The 8236-nt window shown below is 52.4% G+C and overlaps 1 protein-coding gene across 2 annotated transcripts in view; it reads left to right on the top strand.

Moving 5' to 3' along the window:
• Positions 1-5963: 5963 nt before the first annotated feature.
• Positions 5964-8236, top strand: part of DLGAP4 (DLG associated protein 4) — a 174404-nt gene continuing 172131 nt past the window's right edge. For both annotated transcript variants that reach the window (XR_001883682.1, XM_017863514.1), the window contains exon 1: positions 5964-6198. The gene's annotated coding sequence lies outside the window, so the exon portion shown is untranslated. The remainder of the gene's footprint in view (positions 6199-8236) is intronic.

Consider the following 8236-nt stretch of genomic DNA (forward strand, 5'->3'; position numbering starts at 1 on the left):
AAAAGCTTTGTTTGGTTTGTTTTTTGAGTCAGCAAGGATTTTGGCTTTTCAGGCTTGCGGAGTGAGGCGTTCATTGGTTCCACATGCGTTTTGAAAAGATCCTTCTTGCTGCTGCAGAGAAGACGGGCCAGGGAGGCAGCCGGGCACCTAGGGAGGAAGCTCATGCAGTATCCGAACGAGAGATGGTACTGGTCTGGATGGGGGCGACTCTGGGGGATCAAGGGGAGGGAGTTTGAGGGATGTGTAGGAGGTTTTTTAAAAAGATAGGACATGGCCTGGCATGGTGGCTCATGCCTGTAATGCCAACACTTTGGGAGGCTGAGGCAGGTGGAGCACTTGAGGTCAGGAGTTCGAGACCAGCCTGGACAACATGATGAAACCCCGTCTTTACCAAAAACACAGAAAAATGATTAGCGAGGCATGGTGGTGCATGTTTGTAGTGCCAGCTACTCGGGAGGCTAAGACAGGAGAAACGCTTGAACCCAGGAGGCAGAGGTTGCAGTGAGCCAAGATTGCGCCACTGCACTGTAGCCTAGATGACACAGTGAGACTCTGTCTCAAAAAAAAAAAAAAAAAAAAAAAAAGATAGGACATTTCCAGCCATGGTGGCTCACACCTGTAATTCCAGCACTTTGGGAGACTAAGGCGGGCAGATCACCTGAGGTCAGGAGTTCAAGACCAGCCTGGCCAACATGATGAAACCCCATCTCTACGAAAAATACAGAAATTAGCTACTTGGGAGCCTGAGGCACAATAATTGCTTGAACCTGGGGGGTAGAGGTTGTAGTGAGCCGAGATTGCACCCCTGCACTCCAGCCTGGGCAACAGAGTGAGACTCTGTCTCAAAAAAAGAAAAAAAGATAGGACATAGTCTTGGGCTTTACTTCTGGGTGTGTGAAAGAGGAGGAGGAAGAGGGATAGAAGCCTCCTGGCTTCTTGGTCACCTGAGGGTGACCAGGTTAGATGATACTGGGATGAGGGCATGGTCTCCAGGGAAGGTCACAGACTGGGCCCTGGACACATTGAGTACACAGTGTCTGTCCACAAGATGGCCGGCAGAGCTGCTGTAGGAATTTGGAGCTCAGAGGTGTGAGCTGGACTGGAGAGAGAAATGTCACGTCTGCGACGGAGAAGGAGGGAAAACCCAGAGCTCATGACAGTTGGTCAAGAAATATCCCCAGTATTGAAAATATTTGTTGAATGAAGTATTCACAGAGCACCTCCACATGCCGGGTACAGCGTGTGGCAATGAAACAGACAGAACCCTCTAACCTTTGGGACTGACAACTTTAGTGAGAGGAGCACGCAATGATCAGGATAAATGATGCAATTACATAGCCTGTTGTATAATGATATGGGCTGAGAAAAACAGGAAAGCAGGCAGGGACAGGCCTAGGGAATATGCTGTGGAGGGCTGGGGAGTGTAGCAGACACACAGGTTACACTCGCTGAATTCATTTGAGCCCTACAACCACCATATGAAGAAAGCGCTATAACTACCCCCACATTAGAGATGAGCAGCTGAGTTGCAGAGAAAATATTTGCCCAAGGTCATGCAGCCACGTAACTGGCAGAGCCTGGATTTTTACCTGGAGTTCATACTTTTGAGTCCTCCTGCTGGGCTCAAACCCCCTCTCATTGGCAAGGTCAGGTCTCAGCACAGATTCTGAAGGAAGGGAGGGGGTAAGGTTCACAGACATCTGAACACAATCAATCAACATTGCAGGCAGAGCAAGAGCACGTGCAAAGGCCCTGAGTTAGGCACGTGCCTGGTATATTGGAGAACCAGCCCAAAGGCCAGCATAGCTAGGGCAAAAGGAGCAGGTAGAGGAGGGAATCAGAGGTGGCACAGGGCTGCCTGTGGTGCCTGCAGGGCTGTTAGCTTTTACTCAAGGTGCAGTGAGGCCATGGGGAGTGTGGAGCTGAGGAGGGGCAAGTTCTGACTTAAGGCCTAACCCATTTCCTCTGGCTTCTGTGCTGGGGGCAAGGTCAGAAGCAGGACACCAGAGAGGGCATGAATAATCCAGGCACGAGGTGACGGTGGCCCAGTCCACAGCGGTGGCAGCAGGGTGGGTGAAGGGGGACCAGTGGCATTGTTGACCACTTGCGTGTGAGACGGGAGGGTGGGAGAGGCCTCAAGTTTGGCTTGAGCCTGAGTGGCTGGAAGGGCAGGATTCCATTGACTGAGATGGGGGCAGCTGTGGAAGGAGCCACTTCAAAAAGAACTTTCCATGTCCATTTCCCTCTGAATCCCTGGCTACCCGGAGGTAGGGATTAAGACTTGAGCAGTTCCATGATTTGCCCGGGTTTCTCAGCTGGAAGGTAATAGAGCCAGGGCCGGAAGCCATATGTGCATCCTAGGGTTTGGAATTTTATCTCATTTATTCAATCAACAAACATTTCTGGAGCACCTCCTGTGTGCCAGGCTGATGGAGAAGGCCGTGTCAGCCAATGATCATGGCAATGGTTACCTTACATCGGCATGAGCAGTGGTGAGGAGAAGCCGAGGGAGCTCTAGGAGCCAGTAACAGGCAGGAGGGAAGGGTGCTGCGGGGCCAGAGAGGGCTTCCTGGAGGAGGAGAACATGACATACAAGGACCACAAGGGACTGCAGGTTCCCAGAGGATGACTACCCATTGGGAAGTTGCAGAATCTTTTGTTTTGTTTTGTTTAAGTGTTAATTGAGATATAGAAGCTGAGCGTGGTGGTACATGCCTGTAGTCCCAGCTATTCAGAAGGCCAAAGTGAGAGGATCATTTGAGGCCAGGAGTTCAAGAGCAGCCTGGGCAACATAATGACACCCCCATCTCTACAACAGTTAAAAAACTGGCCGGGCGCGGTGGCTCACACCTGTAATCCCAGCACTTTGGGAGGCCGAAGCGGGCGGATCATGAGGTCAGGAGATCAAGACCATCCTGGCTAACACAGTGAAACCCCGTCTCTACTAAAAAATGTAAAAAATTAGCTGGACGTGGTGGTGGGCGCCTGTAGTCCCAGCTACTTGGGAGGCTGAGGCAGGAAAGTGGCATGAACCCAGGAGGTGGAGCTTGCAGTGAGCCAAGATCGCGCCACTGCACTCCAGCCTGGGGGACAGAGCGAGACTCCGTCTCAAAAAAAAAAAAACCTAACTTGATGTGGTGGCTCATGCCTGTAGTCCCAACTACTTCTGAGGCTGAGGCAGGAGGATCCCTTGAACCCAAGAATTTGAGGCCAGGCCTGGGCAACATAGCAAGGCTCCATCTCTAAAGAAAAAAAAAGAATTGAGATATAATTCATGTACCATACAACTCACCCATTAAAGTGTATTGTTAGTGGCTTTTAGTATATTTACAGGGTTGTGTATCTGTTACCACAATCCGTTTTTGAGCATTTTCGTTACCTCCAAAAAGAAACCCCACACTCCTTAGCTGTCACCTACTCTCAGTCCCTGTCCCCACACCAGGAAGCCTGAGGCAGCCCAGATCTACTTTCCATCTGTGCAGTGGCACCTGTTCTGGATATTTCACTGAAATGGAATCATGCCATGTCCTGTGTTCTGTGTCTGGCCTCTTCTACTTAGCATCACGTTTCAAAGCTCATCCACATTGGAAGCTGCAGAATCTTTAACAGCATCACAGACGGCCCGGACCCAGGAGACTGTATAATGGTGCTTCCCGACCATTATAAAGAAGCGGGGCCAAGCACAGTGGCTCATGCCTGTAATCCCAGAACTTTGAAAGGCTGAGGCGGATGGATCACTTGAGGCCAGGAGTTTGAGACCAGCCTGGGCAATATAGCGACATTTCATCTCTGCAAAAAATACAAAAATTAGACAGGTGTGGTGGTGCATGCCTATAGGCCAGCTACTCAGGAGGCTGAGGCGGGAGGGTCGCTTGAGCCCAGAAGGTCAAGGCTACAGTGAGCTATGATTGCACCACTGCACTCTACTCTGGGCAACAGAGTAACACTCTGTCTCAAAAAATAAAAAAGAACAAGCGGGGATCAAGGAGGAGACTTGCCGTTCTGTCAGCAAGGAAGAGGTGGGGAATTTGAGGAGGCCTCAGGCTCCCAGGCCAGGGCCTTGGCACACCCTACTATGCTGTGCACAGGCCACCCCCCTTGGTTGCCACCTCTTTTCCTTCAGCTTTGGGCTCTGGGTGAATTTGGCTAAAAGTGACAACTCGGTCAGGAACGCATCTTCTCAAACACCAGTCTTTCCCGCCCTGGAAATTTTCACACCTTATGGTGAATCTTGAAATATTTTATGCATCTTCGAGAATTTGTGTCTACTGACTCAGAATGTAGTGGAGTTTGTATTTTCTTTTCCTGCTCCTTAACACTTTTATTCAGGTGGCTATGCCTGTTTTTCTTGGTTTGGTGACGTTCTCCCTGGGGGAGGCTGCATCGTCCTGGAGTCAGGTGCCTGGGTTGGAGGCCCTGCCCTGCCTCTTCCTGGGTGTGGGGTTGTTGAAGCTCTCTTTTGGAAAACAGAGATGACATTGTAGGGCTGTGGCAGAAAGGAAATGAGGTAAAGCCTGTTACAGGTTTGGCACTGAGTAGATGCTGGAGGTTTGGTTCTTGATCAGATGCTCAGGAAAGATGGCGAGGCCTTTCAGGGCCCTGAGATAGCGAGGGGAGAAAGGTGAGCCTCCCCCACCAGCGACTTCCCCTTTTTCCTCATTCCTCCCATCCCAGGGCCTCCTAGACCTGGACCTCTCCTCCCAGGGCTCAGATGTGGAAAGCCTGAGTTCAAATGCCGTCCTACTACTCGGATTCTGTGTCCCCACGCCAGCTCGGCTTCCTCTGTGTCTCAGTTTCTTGACCTGTAAAATGGGAGGGGAGAGGGTGGAGGCTAGGGGGAGGGTGTTCCACTGAGGCCCCCAGGGCAGCCAAAAGGCTTCTGGGAGAGGGTGTAGAATAGAGGGACCTTTTTCTTCTGCGTGGAGGACTGGTTCCTGCTGATATCGTGGGTTTTTGGTTTTGGTTTTTTTGAGATGGAGTCTTACTCTGTCGTCCAGGCTGGAGTGCAGTGACACCATCACGGCTCACTGCAACCTCCGCCTCCCAGGTTCAAGTGATTCTCCTGCCTCAGCCTCCTGAGTAGCTGAGATTACAGGCGTGCGCCACCACACCCGGCTAATTTTTGTATTTTTAGTAGAGATGGGGTTTTACCATGTTGGCCAGACTGGTCTCAAACTCCCGACCTCAAGTGATCCACCCACCTCAGCCTTCCAAAGTGCTGGGATTACAGGCGTGAGCCACTGTGCCCAGACTGGTTCCTGCTGATTTACAGATCCAGGCAGGAGCATTGACACCTGTTCAGGGGAAGTGGGTGGAGAGGGACACCTGGCTTCCCTGTGCTCTCACACGAGATGTGCCACATGGAGGTGGTGATGCGATGCAGTGAAGGGCCTCTTAGAAGTGCCTTTGTTGGGCTTATTGGGCACATATTATGCACCAAGTATTTCACCTGCACTGTCTTCTCAGTCCTCACAGTAGCCTTCAGAGGAGGCGCTCTTGTTCCCATTTGGGTGGTGGGGAAACTAAGGCTCAGAAAGGGGAAGCTGCCTCCCCGGTGTCACCCCACATGTGAGAGGCTGAGCTGGGATTTGAACCCAGGACCGCATGACTCCTGCCCCTTTCCCAGCTTCCCCCATCCGGGGAAAAGGAGGAAGAAGCAAGACAGGGAAGGATTTGAGCCTTTGGAACCCATCTTCCTGGCTGCTGTGGGGATTCTGTGGGTGGTGGGAAAGGCATTGTAAATATGCATGACATGCAAATTTGCCTCTAAAAAAACAATGTGGGTGCCCACATGAGCTGGGATGCCAGGGTGCTTTGGAAAATGTAGTGTTGTGCAAACACTTGGGTTTCTATGACCACTGTTCCATGTTGTCTCCTTCCCTCGTGTCCCCAGAGCCAGTCCAAGGGTCTCAGGTGGAGGGCTTGCCTCCAGCACTTCCTAATCACCATTCCTCCCCATTCCTGCAGGCACCTGTGCCTCCCCTCTGCCAGGAACCTTGGTGCCCTGTGTGTGACCTGGACCTGGTGACACCCGGGCGGTGGCAGAGCCCCTGTCCCAAGCTGCTTCCTGCCGGCACCTCTGATCGAGTGCCTAGAGGGATGTGTGTGCCAGCCCTCGGTCCAGTGCCCGCGCCTGAGCTGATGCCTGCTGGGCCCCAACAGCTTGCCGTGTTTCCTGTGCTCATAGCTCCCTGGTTGGTAAGTAACTGCGTCCGCAGGCCTGGTCTCCTCACCAGCCCCCCATGCTTGGCACAGTTGGGAAATGCCCAGCCTCACTTCCACTGGCACCCACATGCTGGCAGAGGGACCTCAGTGAGAGTTTGTATATGTCTGGGCACCATTTATAGTTCAACTGGCCTGTCTTAGCCAGTCATCCTGACAACCAGGAGGTGGGTGTGGTGATCACGCCCATTTTCCAGAGGAATCAGCCTCAGAGAGGGGAAGCCACCTGCCTGGGGTGCACAGCAAGCCTAGCTCTGTCCACCTCAAAGGCCAGCTCTTGCCACACCCAAGCAGGTGGGAGCAGGTGGTGCACATAGGCTCAGGACAGAAAGGGAGCTGTGAGCTGTGCTGAAGGCCATGGAACCTCTGGGGCCCTCAGGGTGGTTTGAGGGGAGGCCATCAGAATTCTTGAATCTTGGGGGGCCCTGCATTCTTGCCCCTCTGGCCTGTTCTCCCCATGCTCTTCCAGCTCCCACCTTGCCATCGGGATGAGGTGCTGGGCCTGCCTGGTCTCTGACCATCTGTGTGGGGGTGCAACCACAGTGCCACCACTTCACCATGCTGCTTGCATCTTTTCTTCACCTTCCACCTCCCAAGCCTCTGCTGGCATAACAGTCTAGTTCACAGATGTAGAAACAGAGACTCAACCAGGTCAAGGGGCTTATGCGCAGTTTCACCCAGCCACCACGAAGCACTACATGAGGCCACTGGGGTAAAAATCTGCCTCTTTCTCTGGCCTTAGCTCTACAAGGACAAAGAACAACCACTTCATTCCCCTCTGGCCAGCTAGCAGCTGGCCCCATGCCAGGCATACAGTGGGTACCCAGTAAATAGCTGTGGAAGGAAGGGAAGAGGGAGAGAAGGAGGGAAGCCTCTCTCACCTCCCTCCACCCAGACACCAGCAGGGCCCAAGAGCCTCCTGCCTTTTGGCCAGTGCCGGTCCCTGCTGCCCCAGATGACTTGCAGTGAGCCCACGCCCTCAGCAGGGTGGCCAGCCCCTCTGGTCCCGATTGTCTCATCTGCTAGAGCCTGCCCAACTTCCCCGATGGGATGGTTATGAGAAGGGAAAAGATTCGTAAATATGTATAATATGCAAATATAATGGGATCTTTTTGTTTTATTTTTGTTAACCCATGAAGTTCCCTGTAGATAATGTATGTAGAAGTGCTTCTGTGAGAACAAGGAGCTGCCCACTGGGGTGGTGCCAGCCTTATTATGACTAACCATGAAAAGGGCCCCATTAATTAGCCGCCCCCCAACCCGTCTCCCCCGACCCAGCTCCTAGTCTGTTGTTGCGGCTACAAATAGCCATTGCTTTTGGCTGAGAAGCTGGTGCAGGAAAGGTGATAAGGACAGCTTGGTCTGAGAGCTGTGTCTGTGGGATTTAATCATTTGCAAACACTCCTTATTGTGCTCAAGGAATGCAAGGGCCTCTCCAGGGACTAAATGTGTAATGAGGGCCGGCTGAATAACAGCAAACATTTATTGAGCAATTACTATGTGTTTGGCATCGCACTAAATGCTTTGCGTTTTTCATTATTTCAGTTGAACTCCCCCCAACCCTGTGGATGGGGAGACTGAGGCAGGGACTTGGGGGTGAGGGCTCATCTGTTATCAGCCCAGTATTTCCTGAAAATTACTGCCATCCAGTGCCCACCTCCACCCCCCGTGCCAGGCTCTGAGAACGCAGCTGAGCAGACAGCCCCTGGCGTGTGTGGCCCAGTGACGGAGAACGGGATTCCTTGGCACGAGCTGGGTGAGCAGCCGTCAGCATCGTGTGGAAAGATGGAGGCCCGGGAGGCAGCGAGGGAGGTGTTACTGCTGCTATTTTGCTAACAAGCTGGTTATTTAAAGAACAGCTGAAGCCGGAGCTGGAAAATGGGATGAGGTGTCCCCAGGGCAGAGGCAGCCAGGAGTGCTGGGTCCTGAGACCGAGGAACCTGGTTGGATCACAGCAGAGTGGCCACACAGTCATTTATTTATTTTTTCATCCACTTTTTTTTTTTTTTTTTTT

Source organism: Rhinopithecus bieti, unplaced genomic scaffold (assembly GCF_001698545.2).
Source record: "Rhinopithecus bieti isolate Rb0 unplaced genomic scaffold, ASM169854v2 scaffold_71387, whole genome shotgun sequence".
Taxonomy (NCBI): domain Eukaryota; kingdom Metazoa; phylum Chordata; class Mammalia; order Primates; family Cercopithecidae; genus Rhinopithecus; species Rhinopithecus bieti.